The sequence below is a fragment of the Phacochoerus africanus genome, chromosome 10, assembly GCF_016906955.1.
Source record: "Phacochoerus africanus isolate WHEZ1 chromosome 10, ROS_Pafr_v1, whole genome shotgun sequence".
Classification (NCBI taxonomy): domain Eukaryota; kingdom Metazoa; phylum Chordata; class Mammalia; order Artiodactyla; family Suidae; genus Phacochoerus; species Phacochoerus africanus.
This window is the reverse complement of record NC_062553.1, coordinates 20,407,117-20,435,111: the sequence shown is the minus strand read 5'-3', so window position 1 is coordinate 20,435,111 and position 27,995 is coordinate 20,407,117. Positions and strand designations below refer to the sequence as shown.

The following is a 27,995-nucleotide window of genomic DNA, read 5'->3' as shown; positions in this document are numbered from 1 at the left end:
AGGATATATGTAATGAGTTTTATTTAAATAAAACATTCTGGTTTTCAGAGCAAAAAAGTCACAAGCCACATTAAAGTTGACCTTTAACTTTAAATCAACAAAATTATATAATTAATTGTACATAAATGCTTATTAAATCCTCACAGAAATTAGTATGCAAATAAAAACAGCCTCAGTTCCTAGAAACTTTTTATGCAAAATAACTATCAATAAATCTATCATTGAATGGTACAATCTTCAGACAATATACAAGTGTGATCAAAATGACTTAAGTAAAATGCTTTTTAATTCATTTCAAATATGGGACACATTTTCTACAAAAGCCTTTGGCATTCCAAAACGACTTCAGCAAACTTAGGCTCCCCCTTTTAATATGTCCCTGTGTGTCTCATCGTTTCACAAAGAATAAACTTCCAGGGAAAGGAAGGATAAGAAAGGAAAGAAAGAGGAAATTCTTAAGTGAGAGCTGACAACAGGAACTGGAGATAAGGATTATACTGAAATATGTGCTGTGCCTCCTGAAGGAGAGGGAGGAGAGGAGGCAATGATGGAGGAGAGAGAGTGGCACAGGCTGGTATCTCCAGGACAGGCCGGCAGTGAGAGAGAGGGGAAGAAGCCCCCTCCCGGAGCTAACACTCCTCAAATACAATAACTTACATCTTCAAAGTTCTAACAGTAACAACCCTTACCACTATCGATATCATCTTAAATTTGAAGGAAACCGTTTTCTTCCAGATTATATTTAGTGAGAAGAGGAATTAAGTAGACAAATTAGATCTGAAGGAACTACCTCTTATAAACACAGTGTGAAAGTGTTCATGTTAAATATAAGGAAAAATTTTACTAAAATTACACCGAAGTGTTGTTTTTTTAAGTAAAATTTCAACTGAATTTCAAGTACAAAGTTATGCAGCAACCACACAGAGCCTTACTTCTTACTGTATTACATGAATTTTAATCCCTGAAAAGTATAACAAGGCTCTCTTTGTCTAAAATCTGGTGGAAAAAAAAAATCAATAACTACTTTGACAGAAGTTTTAATTACTGGTAACTTAAGAAACTAAAGTCTTAAAATTCCTTTTTTCTTTCTAATATCACATGTACTTTTCTATCTAACCTCTTGGGAATGATACATTCAACTATGTGCTTAAAGAATTTAAAGTTTCTTTCAAATACCCAGTATTTAATTTGAAGGAAAATAAAATAGGAAAAGCCAATGACTTGGGAAATAGGAATCCTGAGTTGTGCAGATATATATACTAGTAGCTTCTTGATATATACACTAGTAGCTTCTATTTCCTATAAAACAAAAGGATTCAACCAGCTCTCAAAGGTTCCTTCTAACCAAGGCACACAAAGATATCACACAAAAAAGAAAACTACAGACCAATATCACTGATGAACATAGAGGCAAAAATCCTTAACAAAGTATTAGCAAACGGAATCCAACAATACATTAAAAGGATTATACGCCATAGTCAAGTGGGACTTATCTCAGGGATACAAGGATTTTTCAATATCCACAAATTAATTAATGTGATACACCACATTAACAAACAGAGGAATTTTTTAAAACAACAAAGGATCATTGCAATACATGCAGAAAAAGTTTCTGAAAAAATTCAGTATGAATTTATGATAAAAACTGTCCAGAAAGTAGGCACAGATGGAACATACCTCAATATAATCAAGGCCATATATGACAAACCTATAGATAACATCAATTATTCAATGGTGAAAAGCTGAAAGCATTTTCTCTAAGACAGTAAACAAGACAAGGATGTCCACTCTCACCACTTTTATTCAACAAAATATTAAAAGTCCTAGCCACAGCAATCAGACAAGAAAAAAAAAAAGGAAACTGAATTAGAAAGAAAGTAAAACCATCACTGTTTGCAGATGACATGATATGACAAACAGAAAATCCTAAAGACACCACCAGAAAATTAATAGAGCTCATCAATGAATTAGGAAAAGCTGCACAATACAAATTTAATATACATTAATCTGTTACATTTCTAAACACAACAAACTATCAGAGAAATTAAGGAAACAATCCTACATACTATCACATCAAAAAAATAAAATATCTCAGAATAAACCTACTTAAGGAGGTAAAAGACTTGTATGGAGAAAACAATAAGAGACTGATAAAAGAAACTGAAGGCAACACAGATGGAAAAATATACTATGTTTATGAATTAGGCAAAATTAATAGTTAAAATGACCATACTATCCAAGGTAATCTACAGATTCAACACAATCTCTATCAAAATATCAAAGGCATTTTTCACAGAATGAGAACAAATAATTTCAAAATTTATATAGACTATACATCTGAAGCTAATACAATACTGTGAGTTACTATACTCTGATAAAAATTAAATTTTAAAAAATTTATGTGGAAATACAAAAGGCCCCAAATAGCCACAACAATCTTGAGGAAAAAGAATAGAGCTGGAAGAATCATGCTCCCTGACTTCAGACTATACCACAAAGCTACAGTTACCAAAGCAGTATGAAAACTGGCACAAAAACAGACCCACAGAAGATCATTGGAATAGAAAAATGGATTAAAAACAATTGAAAAACAGGCAGAAGAACTGAACAGACATTTTTCCAAAAAAGAGATGCAGACAGACAACAGGTACATGAAAAGATGCTTAACATCCCTAATCATCAGGGAAATGCAAATCAAAACCACCATGAGGTATCACCTCCCATCTGTCAGAACAACTATAAACTGTATAGCTTTTTATAAAGCTATAAAGAACACAGATAACAAATGGTCATAAGGATGTGGAGAAAAGGAACCCTCCGGCACTGTTTATGGGAATATAAATTGTTGCAGCCACTGTGGAAAACTGTAGAGAGGTTTCTCAAAAAACTAAAACAAAGCTACCATATGACCCAGCAATTCAACTCTCGGGAATAAAGAAAAAAAAAAAAGAATTAAAAAAGATACATTCACCCCAAAGCTCATAGCAGTATTATTTACAACTGAAGTGTCCATCAACAGATGAATGGGTAAAGAAGATGTGGGGTGTGTGTGTGTGTCTGTGTGTGTGTATATATATATCACACACACACACACAATGGAATACTACTCAGCCATAAAATGAAGGAAAATTTTGCCATTTGCAGCAACATGGAGGATATTACACGAAGTGAAATAGTCAGAGAAAGACAAATACTGTATATTACTTATATGTGGAATACAAAAAAAACTAATTAGTGAATATAGCCAAAAAGAAAAAAGAAAGAAAGGAAAAGAAACAGACTCACAGACATAGAGAACAAACCAGTGGTTACCAGTGGGGAGAAGATGGGGGAAGGGCAAGACAGGGGTAGGAGATTTTGAAGTACAAATTATTATTACCAAATAAATAAGCTACAAGGATATATTATACAACACAGGGAACAAGGCCAATACTTTATAATAACTATAAGTGAGTACAACCTTTAAAAATTGTGAATCACTATGTTGTATCCCTGTAACTTATAGACCGTATATCAGCTTTACCTCAATTAAAAAAAAAAAGTTTCCTTCTAACCTCTAACTTCCTTTAACATTTTTACTTAGAATCACTATCTTTAAAACCTTTCATTTATACATAATTTATGGTTATAAAGCACTTCTCAGTTAATCCTCATGAAAACTGTGAAGTAGATATCTGTTTTTCAAATAAGGAATTTGAGGTCCCCAAAGTAAGAGATACACTCAAGATAGTAACTGGCAGAGCCAGAGGTTAAACTTAGATACGTAGCTCACTATATAAGATTCCTTAAAGATTTGTTATGCAGAAATCTTACAAAAGTAAGAAACTTAAAACAAATCTACACTGTATTAAGGCTATATAGGAGATAACCTATTTTATGTAATTGTATTTAATATGTTATTATTTACAGACAGAAAGAGGCAACACCTCAAAAAAGTGAAGACAAAACAGCTCAAATCAATCAGTAAAAAAATATTCATCAAGTGGTGGAATTTTCACTTATAACTACTAGCTTATCACCACAGGAAGGCACTACTTCTATCTTACATTCTTCAAAGAACTAAAAACCACCTGGGAATTTTTCCCACAAACAAAATCCCATGCCCAGACATTTTCATTAATGAGTTCTAACAATAATTAAGGAAAGGGGCATTCTACGCTCAACACAAAAAAAAATAGAAACTTCCTTAATTCATTTTATGAGGATAACTCAACACTAGTACTAAAACCAAGAAAACAATACTAAAAGCGAAAATTACTAATCTAGCCTCACTTGTAAACATAAATGTAAAAATCTGAAAATATTAGCAAATTAAATTTAACAAACTACAAAAAGGATAACAATTAATACATCATGACAAAGCTGAGTTTATTCCAGGGATGGAAAACTGGTTTAACATTAGAAAATCAATTACTGTCATTCACATTGACAGATTAAAGGTAGAAAACTCATATGATCATATAAACAGATATAGAAAAGCATTTCATAAAATTAGACAATAGATGATAAAATATACAGTTATAAAGGGAACATCCTTAATCAGATAAAGGACCTATAGCAAACCACATTCTCTTTTTAATTTTGTGGCCACACTCACAGCACATGGAGTTCCCAAGCTAGGGACTGAATCTGAGCCGTAGCTGCAACCTACACCTCAGCTGTGGCAACACCAGATCCTTTAACCCGCTGAGCCAGGCAGGGAATCGAACCCACACCTCCACAGCAACCCAAGGCACTGTAACTGGATTCTTAACCCACTGCTTCAGAGCAGGAACTCTACAAACCACATTCTTAATAGTGAAATATTCAAAATGTTGTCCCTGAGGTGAGGAATAACAGGACTGCTTTTCCATTTCTATTCAAATAGTACTCAAGTATTATTTTTATGTATAACATAAAATATCATATTACCATAGTAAGGAACAAAAAAATGAAAGTTATAAAGATTTGGAAAGTAGAATACAAAACTGCCATATGCAATGATAAAATCTAAAAATAAATTTAAATGAACAAGAATTTAACAAGATTGTTGGATTAATGTACAAAAAAGAGATCACATACAGAAATCAACTGTACTTCTAAACATCTACAGTTAGTGAAATTTTAAAGAAAATGTCATTGAGGAGTTCCCATTATGGCTCAATGGTTAACAACTCTGACTAGGAACCATAAGGTTGTGGGTTCGATCCCTGGCCTTGCTCAGTAGGTTAAGGATCCAGCGTTGCCACGAGCTGTGGTATAGGTTGCAGATGAGGCTCAGATCCCACATTGCTGTGGCTGTGGCGTAGGCCGACGGCTACAGCTCAGATTAGACCCCTAGCCTGGGAACCTCCATATGCCGAGGGAGCGGCCCAAGAAATGGCAAAAAAAAGAAAAAGAAAGAAAGAAAATGTCACTGAAAAGCAACAAACACCAGAGTTCCTCTTGTGGCTCAGCAGGTTAAGAACCCAACTAGTATCCATGAGGATGTGGGTTCGCTCCCTGGCCTCCCGCAGTGGGTTAAGGATCCAGCACTGCCGTAAGCTGTGGCAGAGGTCACAGACACAGCTCAGATCCCGTGTGGCTGTGGTGTAGGCCAGCAACTGCAGTTTCAATTCAACCTCTCTCTAGCTCAGGAACTTCCACACGCCACAGGTGCAGCCCTTAAAAAAAAAAAAAAAAAAAAAGAAAAGAAAAGAAAAAAGAAAAACATCAAATACTTAAAAAAAAAAAAAAACAACCACAAATTCTAAGTCATATACAAATAAAAGGATGGGGGAAACACCTCCTTGGTGTCTTCCGCAGATCCCTTGGGCAGCAAGTCATTACTCTGAAAACTGATAATTAAAGGGAAGTGGGGGGGGAATGAGCATGTTTTCCAAGCTTTCCTGTATGAACATATTTCATGAAAACCAAAAAGTTGATAAACGTTCTTGATAGTCCAGCAAATAAATGCAGGAATAACTAAGTTAGAAAATCATCATTCCGCAACCTCAAATGAAATGCCAGACCTAGGCAATAATTATCAATGGAAGCCACAACCATTAGGTGAAAGATGAATGAAAAATGCTTAAATGTAGGGATGGGGCTGACAATAGCTGAAAAAACTGATCGAACTTAGTAGTCTGAAAAGTGGAACAATCGAACATTGTGTGCCTTCTGATGTGATGCAATGAGCAGTACACAGTATCCCTGTGAGGTACTCTTATCTAAAAATCTGAACCCCAGAGGTAACCAAGCCAATAAATCTTACTATCAGTTTAGAGGAAACAGGATAGAACAAGTTAACTGACACAAAGAGAAAGGAATCAGCCAAATCCAAATTAGTCCTGATGACAAATACCCAACTTCTCCAGCAAATCTATTGCCTGGGGGAGAAAAGGAGGTGGGGAGGCGGGGGAACGAGTGCTATCAAAAGAGATAACTAAATGATCTTATTTGAATTTGGATTGAAACTAATCATTTTTAAAAATACATCTTTAAAACAGAAAAATGTAAAGAGAGACTAAATATTAGCTATGAGATAGCCATTATCTACTACTGATACAGCATAAGTATATACTAGCTATTAATATATACCAAGTGTACACTAGTACTATGAGGTACTAGATATTGTGGAATTATTGTTAAATTGAGTGAAGTATTTACATGTGAAATGTCATGAAATCTACGTATCTGATTTGCTTTATTTATTTATTTATTTATTTTTGTCTTTTTGCCATTTCTTGGGCCGCTCCAGCGGCATATGGAGGTTCCCAGGCTAGGGGTCTAATCAGAGCTGTAGCCGCTGGCCTATGCCACAGCCACAGCAACGCAGGATCCGAGCCGCGTCTGTGACCTACACCACAGCTCATGGCAACGCTGGATCCTTAACCCACTGAGCAAGGGCAGAGATCGAACCTGCAACTTCATGGTTCCTAGTTGGATTCACTAACCACTGCGCCACGACGACAGGAACTCCTCCGATTTGCTTTAAAATATTCAAAAGAAACAAAAGGGGAAAATGTGGTAACTGCTGAAGCTCAATGATAAGGGTTCATTATAACACTGTCTCAACTTTAGTATTTATTTGAAGATGTCCACTGTAAAAAAGTAATCAAAATCCAATTAGAAAATGCACAAAGACATGAATAGAAGGTACTATGATGGCAGATAAACACACAAAAAGATGTTAATTAAACCATGCTAGCCAACAGAAAAATGCAAATTTGTTATCACAATGAGATACCACCACCATTCTATTAGAATGGTCAAAATAAAAAATACCAATAGGACAAATGCTGGCAAGGATGCAGAGAGAACCAATACCTTGATTTCAGCCTTGGGAGACTCTGAGCAGAGAACCCCGTTAAGCCAGACCAAGACATCTGACCAATAGAAACTCTAAAATAATAAATTCATGTTGTTTTAAGCAGCTCAATTTGTGGTAATGTGGTAATACAGATAACTAATACACTGAGTTTGACGATTATTCCCCAAACATGCTTACAAAGAGAATGACTCTGGGTAGTGGATAAAGCCAAAAATAGATTCACTTACTTTTTTAAGCTAATTCAAAATTTGTCCGAAACTTAGGCCCTCATGTTCTGCCTCTAAGTTTCAGAAGAACAAACTATCCAAAGAGTTCCACAGTTGAGACTGCAACTCTAGTTGTCCCTCATAAACAACAGAGCAAAATGGAAACTTAAAACACATGCAATTTGGTTAGAGTCAAACTCCTCTTTTTCATATTTCTCATCCATAAAGGGTTTCCAAAGCCTGACTTAAGGCATAACTCTTGCCTATTCCTGGCCATGCTAAAAAATTTCAGGAATGGAGAATATATATAAGTTCATGCTTCTTGAGGTATCAAAAAAAATCTCAAAGACAATCATGAATCCGTAGTACTACAGCATGGGAACTGACAGCCCAATTTTAAAAATAAAGATATTAGAATATATTTTTTTAAAGAATGTGGGATCAAAACATAAAGTACCTAGGAATAAACAGAACAATGTGCAAGACCTATAAGGAAAAAAATCATAACACTTTATGAGAGCCTTTAAAATAGACTTAAATAAACAGAGCCATACACCAAATTTTCAGGCTGGAAGATTCAATGTTATAAAGATGTCAACCATCTCCAAATCAATTCGCAAGAATCAATGCAATTCCAGTCAAATTCCCAACAGGTTTTTTTTCCCCCTAGAGCTGGACAAGCTGACTACAAAATGTATATGAATATGCAAAGAGCAAAGAAGAGCCAAACAGTTTTGAAAAAGAACAGAATGAGAAAACCTGCTATGCCAAATATTCAGACATATAAGATGACAGTAACTTAAAAACATTGTGAATATTCTCAAAGCAACAGACAAACAAATCAGTGGAAGAAATAGAGAGCTCAGAAAAAGATCCACACACATGCAGACACTTGATATATGACAAAATGAACAATGCAAATTGGTGAGGAAAACTCAAACTTGTAAAATAAGTGGTTCTGGAATTGGCTGAGCAGCCACATATACAAAAAAAAAAAAAATGGAAATCAGACCTGATTCTCAAGAAACACACACAAATCAAGTTCTAGCAAATTAAAAACCTAAATTTGCAATATAATTATACAGTTTTGAGAAGACAGTGTAGGATTCTCATCTGATCTCAGAAGCTAAGCAGGGTTGAACCTGGTTAGTACCTAGATGGGCAAAGATAATGTAGGATAAGATCATCAGGGCAGGGAGGAATTTCTTAAATAAGACATAAAAAGGATTTAACGGCAAAAAAAAAAGCCCAGTTCATTTGACAATACTAACATTAAGAACAAACATTTACACACCATAAAGTAAACAAAGAAATGTCATAAACTGAAAAGAGATACAATTGTAACCAGAGGATAGACATATAAAGAAGTCCAAAAAAAAACACTCTAAGAAAAAAAAAGGACCAGCGCAATAGAAAAACGAGCAGAAAACCTGAATGGACAATCTTCAAAAGAAGTCCAAATAACCAATAATATGAAATAATATGCAATATCAGTATGAAGTAATGCTCAAAAATTTCTATAGCAATGAACAAATTAAATACACAAAAAAAATACCATTTTCACATCCACCACAGAAATTTTTTTAAATGTATAATACTGATTGATATCGGTGATATCAGGAAAGTAAACTGACACGTCTCTTTTGGCAAATAATTAGGCACCACTAAGTAAAGAGGACACCATCTCGCCCATCAACCTTCGATTACATCCCCTGAGAGACTCACACTGACGTACGGTAAGGGGATATGCACAGAAGCATTGTTCACAAAAGGCCACAACTAGAAACAAACAAAAGGTTCATCGGAAAAATTTATTACAGAGTACTCAAAAATGGAATATAATACAGCAATAAAATGAATGAAGTTATTTACCTACAACAAAATGAACAAAACCCCTTACTTTTCTGGAGCACAAGCAAGAGAGACAAAAAGTACGTACAATGATTTCAGTCATAATTTCGTTCTCAGGGATCCTGACAGACTTACAAGATATCACATCCATTACACTCATGATATTATATAAACTAGGACCTAGTGAGCAAGAAGCTGCAACTATTCTGGACTTACTAGTAAGACAATTGCACGTCAAAACAAATTAGAACGAATATTCAGGGGCCTTCCACCTAAGAGAAATTTCTAGGGGTCCAATGGTATGGAGCATGTCAAGATATCCCTTCTAAGGTAAAGGATAAGTTGCATCTGGTCCCTCCTACAAACAAACAAGAACACCTAGTGGGCCTTTGGATTTTAGAGGCAAACATATTCTTCATTTGGGTGTGTTACTCTAGCCGTTAACCAAGCTTATCAGAGTTTTCCAAATGTGTGAAAGTAGTAAGACATATATATATACATGGATGTATAACACACATATAAGACATATATATATGGATATATAAGACATATATATATGGATATATAACACATATATGACATATATATGACATATATATGGATATGTAACATATATGACATATGTCATATATATATCCGTATATATGGATATATATATGACATAAATATATATATATATATATATATGGATATACACACTGTGTGTGTACACACAGACACGAGGAGAGGGGATAAAGAGAGAGAAATACACACCGCAATTTATTTCAAGGAAATGGCTCATACAATTGTGGGGTCTGGCGAGTCTGAAATCTGTAGTACAGACCGTTGGGCAGCAAACTCAGGAGTGGATGTTTCAGTTTTAAGTCCAAAACCTGCAGAGCAGACCAGCAGGCTAGAAACTCGGGCAAGATTTCTAGATATAATCTTGAGGCGTAATTCCTTCTTTTCTGGGAAATCTCAGTTTTTGCTCTTAAGGCCTTCAACTGATTGGCTGAGGCCCACCACATCATCAAGGGGTAATCTCCTTTACTTAGTAGAGAGTCAACTGACTGTAAATGTTAATACCATCTACAAATTACCTTCGCAGTAACATCTATACCAGTGTTTGACCAAACGACTGGGCGCCACAGCCTAGCCAAGCTGACACATAAAACTTCACATCACGCCAAGTAACTACAGAGTTCCGAGTGTGGCCCAGAAGAAAAGAAAGCTCTGCAACAATGCAGGCTGCCCTGCAAGCTGCTCTGTCACTGGGGCCATGTGATCAGCCTATCTAATGATGCCTAAAATGTCAAAACAGAGAGATGCTGCTGGAACCTTTGACTAGCCTGCTTAGCTTAATCACAGTATAGACCCTTAGGATGCTGGAGCAAAGCCATGCCACCCTCTGCAAATAAAAACTCTCCTTTTAAGAAAGAGATTCTGACATGCCACTGGGCCTTAGTACAGACTGATACTTGACAATGGGCCACTAAGCTACCATGTGTACTGAGCTGCCCATCATGAACTCAGTGCTGTTTGACCCACCGAGCTGTAGAATGGCACGCCCATCAGCACTCCATCAGCAACTGAAGTAGCAGATACAAGACAGAGAGCACACAGGCCCTGAAGGCACGAGTAAGTTATGTGAAGAAGTGACCCAAATACCCATGCTTTCCATTCCTGCTATGTTATCTTCTCTCTCTCAGCCCACATTTATGACTTCGGGAGATGTTTCTTACCATCAGTTGAGTGAAAAAGAAAACTTGCACAATATGCAGGCACCACCCAAAATTGGATGGCTATAGCCCTGTAGCTCCTTTCCGGGACATCCCTAAAGGACAGTGGTAAAGGAAATCCCTGCAGCGGACAGAACTTCCAGCAGGGCACTGGTTGTTCATTTTGCTTAGAAGAAATGGCCAGAGGTGCCACCGCGCAGTGATTCATAGGATGTAGTAAATGGTTTATCTAGATGATTAACGACCTGGAAGGACGTGACTGGGGAAACCGGTGACAAGGCAGTCTAAAGAGGAGGCATATGGATATATCTTTCTAAATGGGCAAAACACATGAAAATACCTATGTCCATCCAAATGCTCACCAAAGGGTCACCTCAGCAGAAAACGATTTTTGTTTGTCTTTTTAGGGCCGCACCCGCAGCATATGGAGGTTCCCAGGCTAAGGAATGAATTAGAGCTATAGCTGCTGGCTCATGCCACAGCCACAGCCACAGCCACGCCAGAACCGAGCTGCATCTGTGACCTACACCACAGATCACGGCAACGCCGGATCCCTAATCCACTGAGCGAGGCCACGGATCAAACCTACGTCCTCATGGATGCTAGTCAGATTTGCCTCCCCTGAGCCACGATGGGAACGCTTAGCAGAAAATGATTTTAATAATCAAGTGGATAAGATGACTCATTCTGTATAGACAAGTCAGCCTCTCTCTCCAGCCACTTCTAGTACTGCCCAATGGGCTCATGAAAAAAACAGCCATGGGAGGGAGGAGGGTTATGCATGGGCTCGGCAACATGAACTTCAAAGCACGATGACTGCCCTGGCTACAGCCACTGCTGAGTGCGCAATACATCAGCAGCAGAGAAAAACACTAAGTGCCCAATACGGTACCATTCCCCACAGTGATCAGCCAGCCACCTGGAGGCAGCTTTATTACACTGGACTGCTTCTATCACAGAAGGGGAAAAGTTTTGTTCTTACTGAAACAGACGTCCTGGATACAGATTTGCTTTTGCTGCATCTAATGTTCCTGTTAAACCTTCCGTCCATGGACTCACAGAAGGCTTATCCGCCACCATGGTATCTGACACAAAACTGCCTCTGATCAAAGGAACTCACTTCACAAGAAGTGAGCAATGGACTCGTACTCCTGGAATTCACTGAGCCTTTGCCTTACCTTGTTCCCCATCATCCTAAGCAGCGGCTGATGGAACAACAGAATGGCCTTTTTGAAGATTCAGTTACAGGGCTAGGGAGGCAGGAATATCTTGCAAGTTTGGGGCAAAGTTCTCCAGGAAGCTGTGTATGCTCTAAATCAGCATCCAATATAGTGTTGTTCCTCCCACAGCTAGGCACCCACTATTGCCCCTAGAGATCCACTAGCAAAACTTTTGCTTCCTGTCCCCATGACTTTATGCTCTGCTGGTTGAAAGGTCTTAGTTCCAAAGGGAAGAAGGCCTCCACTGGGAAATGCAATGATTAAACTGAATTGAAAGTTAAAACTGCCACTGGCCACTGTGGGCTCTTCCTCCCTCTGCATCAACAGGCAAAGAAGGGAGCTACTTTACCGACTGGTGTGAAGGATCCTAATCACCAAGAGGAGACTAGACTGCTGTTACACAAGGGCAGTAAGAAAGAGTGAATCTGGAATAGAGAATGCCTCAAGGTAGCTCACAGTACTACCATGCCCTGTGACTAAAGCCAGCAGAAAACTACAACAACCTGGTCCAGGCAAGACTCCTAGTGGCCCAGGCCCTTCAGGAATCAGGTTGTGGGTCCCCTCACCTGGCAAAGAACCACAACCAGCTACGGTGCTTGCTGGGAGCAAAGGGAACATGGAATGGGTAGTGGAATATGGTAGTCATAAACACCAGCTACAACCACGTGACCAGTTACAGAAATTAAAACTGCAACTGTTAAAAATATTTCCTTGAAATTAATCTATTTCATTTATATATAATTTATTCTTCATATTTAAACTTAAAATAATTGAGACATAATTTCTTTTATAGATTTTTTTCCTCCTTCTGCTGTTTCTCTTGAGAACTCTGACTGATAACAGAGTCCTTAAAGATATTAAGAAAAACAGCTATTTTTTTTTGCTCCAAAGAATAGATTTAGAACCCACAGAAGGTACTAAATGATTTCAGCTCTATAGCAATCACGTTTTCAGAAACCAGAGCTGTCTCTTAATGAAATATGCTGCTCAAGAACCACTGAAAGCACTGGAGGAGCTAAGGAAAGGGAGATGTGCCATAGGGGTTCCTGTAATTAGTAGAAACCTTGAACATTAAGATTTGTCCATCTCTTCCAATTCAAAGTCTTTAATTACATAACAATTGCTCTGGTTTTAGATTAGCAAGATTTAAAAAAAAAAAAAAAAAAAAAAAAAAAAACCTCAAACCAAATAGAAGCTGCTCTGCTGCCTTTCCCAGTCTCATTTCTTAAAACCAAGTTATCAGTTTCGGCTCATCTCACAAGTAGTTCCTAATGGGCTTTATTATTTGATGTATCATGCTTATCAAAGTCCAGATAAAGTTACATCTGTATCTCTGTAGTTCCTGCCAGGAAGATAAGAATAAAGAAAGGAAAAGAAGGAGTTCCCGTCATGGCGCAGCGGAAACGAATTTGACTAGGAACCATGAGGTTGCGGGTTCAATCCCTGGACTCGCTCAGTGGGTTCAGGATCTGGCATTGCCATGAGCTGTGGTGTAGGTTGCAGACGCGGCTTGGATCTGGCATTGCCATGGCTCTTGCGTAGGCAGAGATTTGACCCCTAGCCTGGGAACCTCCATATGCCGTGGGTGCGGCCCTAAAAAAAAAGACAAAAAAAGACCAAAAAAAAAGAAAAAGAAAAAGAAAACAAAGGGAATACCAACTAAAGAAGAATTCAAAGAAACACTTCATATATCTTAGCTGTTACCTGTTTAAAAATTAACTTAGTGGCTTATAATAGAATATATAAAATGTCCATATACAGAGGAATGAATAAAGAAGATGCAGGTGTGTGTGTGTGTGTGTGTGTGTACAACAGACTATTACTCGGCCATAAAAAAGAATGAAATAATGCCATTTGCAGCAACATGAATGAACCTAGAAATTATCGTACTAAGTGAAGTTAGACAGTAAAAGACCAACATCATATGATATCACTTGTATGTGGAATCTAAAAAAAAGGATACGAGTGAAATGACAATGATACAAGTTTATTTGCAGAACAGAAACTGACTCACAGACTTTGAAAAACTTATGGTTACCAAAGGGGACAGGAGGGGAGGGAGGGATGAACTGGGGGTTTGGGGATTGGCATATGCCCACTAAGGTATATGGAATGATGGGGACCTACTGTATAGCACAGCAAACGCTGCCCAATATTCTGTAATAATCTATGTGGGGAAAGAATCTGAAAGAGAAAAAACACAGGCAGTATAGCATAAGCTTGTATGTTTTTACATCACAATGAAGTTTATGTTATAGTGAACTTGATTTTCAGGACAAGAGAACAGAAAGTCTTTCATTCTATTTGCTATCTGCATATAGAACCACCAATACCATCTCCCGCCACCAGGACAGCGAGCACCAGAGCGCCACCACTCTCTCCCACACAGACAAAAAGCCTCCTCACCGGGCTCCCTACTCCCTGAGACCAGCCCTTCTGGAGCCTCATCGCAATGAAATAACTAAAGGGATCCATTTAACACGAGAGTCGGACCACGTCACAACTCTTCGCAAACCTTGCGGTGGCTCCCATTCTAGTCAGAGAGAAACCAGCATCTCTCCATCAATCTACAAGACCCTGTACAGCCGAGCCTCGTCGACCTCTGTAACTTAATCTCCTACTCCTCTCTCTATAGCTTACCCCACACCCGTCCAGTGGGCTCTTTGGAAGTTTCTCCAAAATCCAAGCACGCTCCACCCACATGCTGTTCCCTCCACCTAAGAGGTACCCCCACCACTCTGGCCCTCCTGTCCCTCTTCTCAAAGGTCACCCATGCTCTCTTTGACCACTGTAGACAAAACAGCAAATGCACACACTCCGCCCTGAGATTCTTTATTCCTCTTATTGAATTTCCCTCCATAGCATTTATTACCTCCTGTCTTAATATATATTTACTTGTCTACTTCTTTACTGTCTTACCCACTTACATGCAGGCTCATTGTTTCATCTTGTTTTCTTTTATTCACTGCTCCAGTGCCTGGAACAATGTCTATAAGTGCTCAACAAATATATGTGGAATTAATAGATTAGCCTTAAATTAAAATTTAAAAGAACCCTCTCAATTATGTGAATATGCTATTAAGTACCGAAAGCTTTAAGCAGGAAAATCTGATACACTTTCCTGGTTCTTCCATTCTTCTGGCTGATTTGGTTTTACAATAAATATAAAAGGAAGTGAATGTTCCACCTGTCATGTTTTTCTTCTTTTCCACTTAACCACAAATTATAAACTTTCAGAGTCCCAACTTCCTTATTTGTCAAATAAGAGGAACTGGCCCATGGTAATCAGTTTCTAAAAATCTAGTATGTAAAAATTAGATGTGAAGCAATGTTTACACGAATTTTTCAATAAATCATCATAAAATGTCTCAGTATTTAGGATAACTATACGCACATATAAATTACATACAGGTAGACCCCATCTATAACCTGAGGTGCTAGACTTAGCTACCTTCTCAAAATGCAAGTAACACTAGACCTTACAGTGTGAGTTTCTCTGCTCTTAAACTCCTCAGTCTGATAAACACAGTTAAATTAAACACTTCATTTACCTGGAAGGTCCCTGTGACTTCACCTAGGCAAAATACACATAAACCTGAAAAAATACAAATGCATCCTCAGAAATGAAAAAGCTATCACAACTATCACACATAAAAACTCCATATGCTTTACTCAAAGGAGGATCCTTGACACTCCTAAGAGTTCTGACAACTCAAGCCCTGACACTCATCTTTCAGCTTTAGCATATATCAAAAAATTTATGATTTTTATTTTTTCCATTATAGCTGGTTTACAGTGTTCTGTAAAAAAAACCTGTTTTTACATACAACTGTCCAATGAATGAATAAATGGTGATATAATCACGTTGGTGATTCTACATTTATACTACAATCAAAACCAGAAAAGCTCTCCTATGGTACTGAAGTGAGGGCAGTCGTGGTTACCCCTGAGCAGAGACAGGCAGGGATCATACGCGGGTAGGAGGGATGTGGGGAGTGAAGGCAATATTACATTTCTTGATCTGGGCGCTGGCAACATGGGAGTATTCACTTTGCAAAAATCAGCTGAGCTGGCAGTGATTTTTGTGCCATTTTCTGTCCTGTCACAGCTAAGTCAAAGGCATATGAAGAAATATCACAGCAGTTCAAGGCCATGAAAGATGAAAGAAAGTTGAACAACTCTACACAAAACAACAGTCCTGAAAAATACCTGTGCCTTTGCAATGAGCACCAACAGTGACACGGTGCCTGTTAACCTGTACTCTGTACAAGGCGAGGTTGGCAACAAATTTTAGAAATAATCTGATTCAAAATGTCTGAAATAAAACAAGTTTATAATTTGGAAGCGCTGAGATTATTTGAGAGTCCAAAGAGGACTAGTTAAAGATAAAAGTGCTCTTGATAGAACCCCTTTCCCTACCACACGCCAGCTCTGTGAACGTGTTCTTAACCTCTCTGGGCCTCTGTTACCTCGCCTGGGAAATGGACATCCACCTTGTAAGCCTGCAGTGAGGACTCAATGAGCTCCCCGATGGAGAGCATTCAGAACTGCTCCCGACACATGCTAAGTACTCAATAACGGCTGGCTCTTCACTCACATGTTGTACCTAATCTCCCAATGATGCTAAATAAACAGGGTGTCTCCACCACAGCCAACTGACACATGGACACCAGAATGCAACCGAAAGCCCCTTTTTAATATGATGTGACCGTACTCATTCTATAAAGCAAGATCATTGACTCTTAGCTTTCTTTATACTTGCATTTCCCAAAGAAGTTGGGATAGTAGCAATAAATTATACTCTAGTCCTATTCTGGTTTTTTTTTTTTTAATCCTTTAATCCAAGTAGCTTTAAGAATTAAATAAATAACCATTTCGAGCACTGCATCATCATAGAAAAAAAAAGTGTTGGAATTTAAAGTGATACTAACACCTAACACTTTTTACTATGTGGCAAATATTGTGCCAAATGGTTTTCCTATATTATCTTATTTATTACTCACAATAACCCTGTTAACGTACACTGTTCACCCTGATTAAAATGGTATAAATCCATTTTACTTGAGAGCCCATTTTCTTACCTGTATCTCCTTCACCTTATTCTCTCATAATTCTTTTTTTTCTCACTAGTCTCTATGCACACTTAAGTGAGCACAGCATTCTGCAGTAACACGCACCTGCTCTCCCTCGCGAGGTCAGAAACACCTCAACTCCCCATTCCCAGAGCTGGCACAGAATATGGCACAAAGAAGGGACTCAGGAATATTCTCCGGGACTGGTTCATTATCATCCGAGAAGTGGTAATTCTCAAGCCCCACCGCGTCTGGTAATTCTAGAACAAGCATCTTCTCTTCCAGAGGAATATAAAGAACTGAGGTCTCATTCCAGTCCCATCTGAGGTAACTTTCTTGGTTTGCCAGGTGTTAATCCAGGTGACAATTTGGAAATCCTATTTTAACAACAACTTTTCAGAGAATAAAATAAACTTCTGAGGATCCACTTGATGGGCATCTACGATGAAATCAAGTCATCGGCATCCTATCAAAAGACACAGTCTTACAGATTTTCATGCCTCTACTATAGCAACAGTCCTCTGGCATTTTACATGCTGCTTTTTCCCCTCAATTACAACGGGAACATTATTTGATACATCATTAAGTCTCCTTCAGAAAAAAGAAAACTAATTAATGCAGCAGGAAGTTTTCCTTTGAAATTAACCTTCAAAGAGTTTTTTCATACCTTATTTTTTTTTTAATTTTTTTAGTCTTTTTGTCTTTTTAGGGCTGCACCCGAGGCATATGGAGGTTCCCAGGCTAGAGGTCTAATCAGAGCTGTAGCCACCAGCCTACACCACAGCCACAGCAATGTGGGATCCAAGCCACGTTTTCGACCTACACCACAGCTCACGGCAACACCAGATCCTTAACCCACTGAGCAAGGCCAGGAGTCGAACCCACAACCTCATGGTTCCTAGGTGGATTCGTTTCCTCTGCACCACGACAGGAACTCCCTTTCATACCTTTTTTAATGATATAATTCTATTTCCACTACAGCTTGGTTACAGAGAATATATCTGTTAAAATGCTTTGCCCACCACAAAGTGATACTTACCACATATGTTGGGCATCTCAATGTTGTAACATACGCTGGTACAACTCACACCTGTGTTTATACAATACAGTCTTCCCAGACACTGCGACACTCCCTCTATTTCCCGAGGGAAAAAACAGCCAATTACTGAACACCAAATACTACAACGACACAGCACAGGTATGTACATGCTTTATAAACATGCTTTAAAATTTAATTCCTGCTGTGACCTGGAAAGACAGGAATTATCTTCTCCTTTTTTCCCCAAGAAAGGCACAAAAACTTTTTTAGTAAATGATACATGATTAAAAGGTAGGTTTACATTATTCTAAAACCTAATTTTTCCTTTATTCCATGCCTGTCTTCACTCCCAACCCTCTCTTTCTCACTCTGCAGTTTTCTCTGATCACCAGTCCCCAGGGTGGAAGAGACACACAATTCCCGGATTTGCATGGTATATAGTTCAGCCATAAAAAGAGATGAATAACACCAACTTCAGACTAATTTTGCAATTAGGTTATCATGGACCTCACCGCTTAGAGAGGAGTGAATATTCAAGAGGAACCTGCAAAAGAAAATAAAGGCAAACACTTGTAATATGCATAGTAACTTACCGGTCAGAAATTTGAGTTGTTAAATTCAAGAAATTCAAGAAACTAAGTTTCCAGATTAAACTAGAATTTTAAGGAGGGGGAAAAAAAACCTACCAACATCTGAAACTTTAACAGAATTGGTGAAAATGGAAGCACATTTAATCTACCAGAAAGCTCAATCCTTTGAATGATATCACACTTCTATCAGAGTCACAATAATGGAATGTCAGGAAAGAATCAGGCTTCATCCTCGCATCAGTTTAACAGAAGAGATCTGCTGTCAGGATCACTCCAATCCACTCAAACTTCTGATCGCAGGGGACAATGGGTTTAACAATACAGAAAGGGGAAAACATTCAAACTCTCATAAAGAAGTGAAATATGATGTTTCACCCAAAATAGCAAAGATTCTTTTTCAGTGAAAACACCGATGGGCCCTCAAAAACACAACACTTCCAGAAAGCAATCTGGCAGGAATACATGCATTAGGCAAATTATATATACTGCCAGTAATATATTTTTTAAATCTTAAAATAGTCATACCTTTTAGTCTAACAGTATGCTTTGGGGAATGTACCCTTAAAATCCAAAATGCCTAAAAGATTTATGTGCATAAGTGTTTATAACCATATTTTTAACAGAAAAACTGAAGACAGTATATTTAACGATGGGGACGTAGACAGCAAGAACAAGTAAATATATCTTCTATTCCAATTAGCAATCATGAAAAAGCTCAGAACGTGTTAATTTTAAAAAGCAAGATGCAAAACTCTATCTAAAAGGACTACAACTGTATACATAGAATAATATTATATATATAAAAAAAGAACAATACCAGAGTGGTTCTGAGGATGAAATTTGTTTTACTGTCTTTGCTACACTTGTCTGTATTTTCCAAGTTCATAATTAAAAAAAAAAAGCTATATAAAACAATGAAAACTGAGATGGCACAGCACCCATTTTAAGTATCATAAGATCTAAATAAAGAGAGTGAACCGTTTTTGAAATGTTTAAATTAGCATATATGGTTAAAAATACATTGAACATTTCCTTTAGCTTAATTCTACTTTAGCTTTCTAGCCTGGCAGGAGTTGGGGTGGGGGGATCAAAATACAAAAAAAGATTTGTGTACAAAAGGTATGAATCAAGATATTGATCATTCAAAAAGTTGTATGGATTATCCAAGACACACCAGCCACTATTTAGGTAATATAAAAGCAAGACAGACAAGAATCTGATTCTTTAGGAACTTATATTTCTATGGGTAAGTACACATAGCAAGTTAATAAATGCATTAATATGAAAATATCTAGTTGTAAGTGTATCTAAGCGTCAAAAGTGCTTTGTGTGTTTACTGAGGAGAGGAGGGAAGGAGGCGGTCACCACAAAAGGTCTTTCTGAGAAAGATACACAACTAAACACTAAAGTTGGTCAGGCAAAAAGCTGATGAGGAACAGAGGAACAGTAAAGACGAGAAACTGCAAATGCCAAGACTCAGAAACCAGGGAAAGAGTCTGGCATATTCTAGTAGCAGAAAGGAAATCAGTGGGGGTAAAATGGTAAAAAGAAAGCAATCTGGAGAGGCAAGCAGGGGTCAGAACAAGCAGGGATTTGTGGCGTAGGGTAAAAGGTTTATATTTTATTGTAATGACAAAGGAATGCCACAGAGAGGGGAAGGAAATGATCATAAGTGCTTTTCTACAGGCTTCTGAGCGAACAGACTGAGGAAGGTCAAGAGCAGAGGGGACGAGTTAGGAAGCTACTGCAGGAATGCCAGCCAGGGGTCAAGGTGGCCTGGACTAGTGAGATGGCAATGGAAATAGAGAAAAGCAGAGAAAATCAAAACCTATGTGGGTCGTTAGAACCCGTCGTATTTACTGACAGATGGTCAGGATGTGGGAAAAGAGAACTCAGAACAATCGCGGGTAGCTCCAAGGAGTCTGGCTGAATCACTGTTTACAAAATTCGAACTTAAAAGTGTGTTTCTAATAACAAAGGAAGAGGTTAAGTATATTATGAAGTATTCACCAGATAAATATTACTAACGTTTGTAGAAGGTTTGCTTCTCTTACTATCTAGAAGTAGTGGGCATGATTTTTAACTATTCCAGCCTTCAGTTTCCTAAAAAATTACTCAATATTTCCTCCAATAATTACCACCAAAAAAAAAAATAAATAAAACAAACAAAAAAAAAAAACATGCTTTTATAGAGTTGTTGGAAGGATTAAATGTGAACCTAAGAAAAACACTTAGGACGACAACAGTGCTCAATAAATTAAAGCTGCCATCAGTCACAGTAAAGGAAGGTAGTCAATAAATATGTTAGAGATAGACAGACAGACAGACAAAAGAAATGGTGGAACAGGAATTTAAACCCAGGTCATCTCACTAAAGCTCTACAAAACCATACACTCTACAACCCAGGTGAGCACTGAAGAGTAAGAACTCTAACAACCATTAGGTTGTGAAATCAACTAAGGAGAACGATGAAATCCTGATTAGAGACTTTTTGGTACAAATTACACAACAATCCAAGGTCCAGAGGGTTTAGTATTATATACAGTCAAGTAGATTAGCTAGAATAGTTGGCAATTTCTGAATTACAAAAACAACTGAAAAGCTTACTGGCTTTTCAGTTAGTACCTCACATAAGTAATGCTGATGCCTCAACCTGAACACAATGCAGAAGGAGCACAAGAGTAGGACTTTAGTTAGACCATGGGGATCGGGGTCTGGGAAGCAAGCAATTATCATTAGGAAGTTGAGACTGACATAGGGAATACAAATGAGTACTAAGGTAAGAGAAGAGAATCCAAAACCTGAAGGAAAGCACTGGCAAAGAGACATATACCAAAACCCATGCTAGTCAGTCTGACAGACAAGCACAAACCAGGAGAAGCAGGCATAGAGTGAAGAAATGTTCCCATCCCAGAGCCCAGGCAAAGATCCACAGCTCCTAAGGGAGAGGCAGAAGTAAAAGCTCACTACCCCAGGAGAAAGAAAAGAAACCACCTGGCCCAAGATCCCATACTGAGACTAAGCAGTAAGGTACCACTGGGCAAAAGACAAGAAACTCAATGGCCTAAGTCCTTCCTCAGACACAAGGCAGAGTTCAGCTGCCACTGGGGGAAGGGGTAGAAGACTTAGAAAGCCCCACTCCCAAGCCCTACTTAAGACTGAAGGCAAAGGAGGAGAACCAAGAACTCCCCAACTCCCACGGCAAACCTAGCACGCTATGGAGGGCACCCCTTACCACGGTCAGGCTGCTGATGGCTGCCAAGGGAACAGTTAACATTATGAGAACATTATAAAACAGAGCAACAGCAATATTCCACTAGGGAAATTTCAGGTCTATGGGGCACTAAAGGGACAACAGTGACAACAGAGCCATACCCAGCTCACCTGGTGATAAAACTGACTCGAACTATCACACTAATAGTCTAATAGAAGAAGCATACTCATTTCCGGACGTACACATCATTTACCTCAGTCTCAACTGTTCTGTCATCCAATCAAAAATTATGAGATATGCAAAAAAGCAAGGAAAAACAAACTCGTGGTCAAGAGATAAAGAAAACAACAGAAACAAACACAGATGACCTTGATGTTAGAACTGTCAGACAGGAAAGCTAAAATAATTATGATTAACACGTTAAAAGATTTAAAGGAAAAGATTAAAATGTTAAAGGATCTGGACACTATGTATGAACAGATGGGGGATTTCAACAGAGATACAGAAACTATATAGAGAACCAAATGACAATATTAAAATTAAAAACACAGTTTCAAAGTTGGGGGATTCTTTTGACAGAATTATCAGTGACCTTAAAACAGGCCAACAGAAATTATCCAAAGTTAAACAAAGGGGTAAAAAAGGTGTTAAAAATAAATAAATAAACCAGAGGGGGTAACCAACGAATGTGGGACAACATATAACAGTCTAACATACACTTAATTGGAGTTCCAAAGAAAAAAATTAAAACAACAGAATTATCTGAAAACACAACTACTGAGATTTTCCAAAATGAAAGACAACAAACCACAGACTCAAGGACGTCAGAAAATTCTTTAAATTGTGAAGTTATCATTATCTTAAATTAAGCAAGTTAAAATAAAAGGTTTCAACAAAGATATAGCCTAAAATAACTAGCTATTGAAGAGTATGTATTTAGCAGATGTTGTAAAAATACTTCTGGTTACCTATAAGAATATAACATATTATCTACTCTCACCACATAAAAATGAACTAGAAGGATAAAACAGAGAAGAGGTGATAAGAGGTGAAAAAGACCTGAACTGTAAAGTATAACTCAATAAACATATTATAGTTTCTTTCCAAGAGTCACCAAACAAATATAGCTATTCAGACTATATTATTTTGACCAAAAAAGTATTTTTTCAGCAAGCACATTAAATAAAGGCATTTAGTTATGAGTTATAAAAACAATTATTGTTATGTGAATTTAGTAAGTCCTCTGGGATAATTTTAGTTTGTGAAAGTTCTATTACAAATTTATGTATGATTTGTCATTTCCAATATTGTTAGAATCTGTGTTGGGTGATTGGAAAAAAGAGAGACCTTGAGATGGACTATAAAGCAGAGAAGAGCCAGAGTTGAGACTTTAAAAATGTAATGTTGGAGGAGTTCCCATCATGGCGCAGTGGTTAACGAATCTGACTAGGAACGATGAGGCTGTGGGTTCAATCCCTGGCCTTCCTCAATGGGTTAAGGATCTGGCGTTGCTGTGAGCTGTGGTGTGGGTCGCAGATGCGGCTCAGATCCTGAGTTGATGGGGCTCTGGCTTAGGCCAGTGGCTACAGCTCCGATTATACCCCTAGCCTGGGAACCTCCATATGCTGCGGGAGCAGCTCAAGAAAAGGCAAAAAGACAAAAAAATAAAATAAATAAAATTAAAAAAAAAAAAAAAGTAACGTTGGAGTGCCTGTTGTGGCTCAGCAGGTTGGGGACCTGACATTGTCTCTGTGGTGATGTGGATTTGATCCCTGGCCTGGCTCAGTGGGTTAAGGATCTGGCATTACTATAACCTGCAGCAGAGGTCACAGATGCGGCTCTGATCCGTTGTTGCCATGACTGTAGTGTAGGCCACAGCTGCAGCTCCGATTCAACCCCTGGCCCAGGAACTCTCATTTGCCACAGGTGTGGCCATAAAAATAAATAAATAAATAAATAAATCGCAATTTTGAGTTAAAAGAAATCTAGGTAAAGTCTACTTGGCTTTAAAAGGATTTCCCAGTGTCTGAAAGCTGAGAAAGTGCTAAGATCCAAAGCCCTACCTAACTGGTGGGAGCAGGGCCAACTCAGAATGCTTAGCATCTTCCTGTCTCCTGATCCAAGGTTTCCAAAAGGAAGAATTAGAATTTTACCAATACTCTGTGAATTACTGAAGACATCTGAGCTATAGTTGTGGCGATATCCAAAGACTTGTTAAATAAACTTACCCAAAGCTTTTCCCATTTTATTATCCAAGGTAATCAGCATGTTTGGGACCACCGTAGATCCTAAGAGGTAAGAAACAATAATTCCAAGTATCAAGGATGCCTAACTTTTCAGTGGACTAAATACTAAGTAGCACACTAATATGTTCCTTAGTGTACAAACCATCTACCAGAACCTAAAATGAGTTTTCAAGCATCCCGAAAGCTACAAAAGGAAATTCTGAACCCTTTCTTTTAATAAAAAGCTAGTAAATGGAAATTAACTTTTCTGAATTACTAATTCAGAAAATGCAACTATTCTTTACTGTGGTATTTCCTTTCAGCAAATATAAATACTAATAAACTTTCACGTGTCTATTGATCCTCACTTCAAAGCCCATTTTTCCTCTAAGATCTTAGTTCTTCAATTTCAAATTGTGTTAGGGTAAGATTTCTCAGGAACATCTTCATCATAATTAGAAAGAAATTATCTATAAACATACCATGTCTTGCTTTGGAATTTGTATTTAACCAAAAACAGCTGCTGTTTATCTAGAAATCTTGAAAAACTGACTGAAGACAAAAAAAAAAAAAAAAGATGTAGTATCTTTTATTTCCTAAGCAGTCTATTCCCATGTTGTTGAATTTTAAATGAGAGGTCCTAGAATATCATTAACAATTTTTTATTCCCTTACTAATCTAGAATATGAAGGAAAAAGTCCTAATTATTAATATGCCAATATTCAAGGCTTATGATGAAATATATCATGACTATCTGCCACCTACCTAAAAACAAATTTTTAGACTCCAAAATATAAAGCTAAATTTTCAGTACACTATAAAAGCTAGTTGATAATTTTATAAACAAGTTTAAGCAACTTATCATAGATTTATATATATATTTTTTGACTAAATTCAGAGGGCCAACATATCTGCATGTTTCTATGCAGTTATGTTGGCTCTCTAATTTAGATCCCAAAAGGTCGAAAGGTAAAAAAAAATTTTTAAATTAAAAATACATGCTAAGGCATAAAATATGTACTTTGGTTTTGGTATTTTCTTTTTAAGGTCCTACAAATGGTAGCAAACATACTAATACAGAAAAAATTCTAATGAATGCTAAAAAAAAGAAAAAAGATAACTAAGTAAACTTCAAGAGCGGCAAATAAAAACACAAAAACTGATACAGGCACAGGCTCAGAAAAGTGGATGCCCTAATGCTTGCACACAGCTGCACCACCCACGGAAGCATCAAAAGTGAAGTTAACCACACACCTTTAACAAGGCAGAAGCAGCCACCAAGAGCAGAGCAGATGGGGGCATGTCAGGTGGGGCAGCTGCATCAGGCCAGGGGCGGATGGTGGCAGGTGGTGGGGGGCAAGGAGAGAGAGAGACAGGGAGGGCGAGAGAGAAAGGAAGGCTGGGAGGGAGAGAGGAAAATGAAAAAAACAAAGAGGAAAAAACTAAATTCCATAAAGAAATATTATAGCACATGGCAAAACCAACACAGGGCAAGGTGTTAACAGATTTGAGGTTCTAGTTCTAGGTCTATTATATTGTATTAAGGTTGATTTTAGAATACATGTATTTTACATATACTTTGTATAAAACACAGACGTTTATCATGCCTTGTATAACTGATCTTATGAGTAAAAAGACTGATAAATAAAATCAATGAACCACTCAGTTTCGAATACAAAGGTATCTGAGAACTAGTGAACACCAGGATCAGTGGCAACCATAAAAGGAGGAAGTTGTCAGTTTGTTCAAAAATCACATATAATATATAGCAAAACTACAATTGCCCAAGTAACCAGAGCATTAAAAATGAAATCATGAAAGCAGAGACTTCAGTTGCTGTTTTTCTATATTTCTCCAGCACCTAAAAAGTGTCTAGTGGTTTCAAGAAGGCATTCAAACACTTGCTGAATATATATACTCCCCAACTAACACACTGTAATCTCACAGTCCCTGCCTAATACTTACTGACTTTATGACTCAATTTCACATTAACCAGTACTTTCTAAACTCTGTGAGATCACAAGTTGAATAAAATTCTATCCTTTTTAATAATCATATTCTAATTTCTCTGAACTCTTTTGAAAAGATGAGAAATTATCAAATAAAGAAGAGTTTATGACTTAAGCCATCTGAGTGATAGACTAATCACAAGTGCTTACAGTTTATAAAAGTAAAAACTGAAAGTTGTAACGTTTTTCTACTGTAAGTTGCAGTCACAAAGATGTGCTACGGTTCTTCCCCAAAATATTTACTATATAAAATTTTTCAATACCAACAAAGACAAGTTAGCTAAGAACAGATGTTGATGATTATATCATATGATGTTACAGACTACCCATATATTTTAAGTTCTGGACACATTGTATCAATGTGATACTTAAAACCATTAATTACTATACAGATGTCATGTATCAACTACAAAAGATTACAATCAGAGAGAAATCTTCAAGTCGGAAGTATTTCTAAGATAGGGGACAAACTTTTAAGAGAAAGATAGAATAATAGATACCGAGTAAAAAAGAAGAACCGCTGTAATTAGATGACTCCTGTCAGAACTGCACTGAGACAGATGTAAACAATCTGTTAAGAAAGTTCCAAAGCAGAAGTCATGTCTTACTGAAGAAGACTCTGGAAAGACTTTATGACAAAAGAAACAAGGACCATGACAATTTCTGCCTACCCATTCTATCTCCAACTCTGAACAACAGTGCACTGAACACAGAATATTATCAACATTTATTGGCTGAATAAACAAACACTGAGGGACTGAGAGGACTCTCTAGCATGAGAGAAGCATGTAAGGAAAAGAATAAAGATGGAAAAAAGGTGTGTTCAAAAAACAAGGAACAGCCTAATTTTGCTAGAATATATTTAAAACAATCAGAAAACCAGCAGGAGTTTGTGTGCACTATGAACCTCGTAACAAAGTTAAATTTTATTTGGTATAAATGGGAAATGATAGAAGTTTTACAAATGAAACTAGCATAAGAGAGTACAAGATGAGTGGCAAGATCATTGCCTCCTCTAGCCCAAATGATTTAGATCCGAAACAATGTGGTAGCAACAAGAATGGAAAGAATGGGGAAAAGGTCAAATGTAATTCTAGGAATTTGAGTTTGGTTAATCAAAAAACAGTAATCCAGAAACAGCAGTAAAATTAAAAGAAATATAAAGTCAAAAAAAAAAAAAAAAGACGGCTAAGAGGGAATCATGTAAAGAAAATGATATTATTGAGCATGCATTCCTTGGCCAAGCATTTCAAATACACTATTTTACTTAGTCTTCACAACCCCGTGAGGTAGTGAGTTATACTCCCATTTTACAAATGAGGCAAAAGAGGTCAAGGTTCTTCCCCAACGCTCACAAAGGTAATGAGTTATGTGTCATTCCCTCCCTTCTTCCTTCCTAAGAAAACCTCTTTCAGAGCAGCAACTGCGCAGGAAGGCGGGCCCCTCCCCTAGCCCTGGGACAATGAAACTTGACTGTTCTAAACAAGGGAAATCCCATTTCCATTGTGTGGTAACCGGCCTGACCTATGAGACAGGAGAAGAAATATGTTGAGGGCTTTG

General features: G+C 37.6%; 1 protein-coding gene across 4 annotated transcripts in view; it reads right to left on the bottom strand.

Moving 5' to 3' along the window:
- STIM2 (stromal interaction molecule 2) overlaps window positions 1-27,995 on the bottom strand; it is a 152,914-nt gene that overhangs the window by 107,223 nt on the left and 17,696 nt on the right. The window contains exon 1 of one of the 4 annotated variants that reach the window (XM_047797949.1): window positions 17,464-18,009. The exons of the other annotated variants lie outside the window; for them this stretch is intronic. The gene's annotated coding sequence lies outside the window, so the exon portion shown is untranslated. Of the gene's footprint in view, window positions 1-17,463; window positions 18,010-27,995 lie in introns of those variants that run through there. 4 annotated transcript variants of the gene reach the window in all.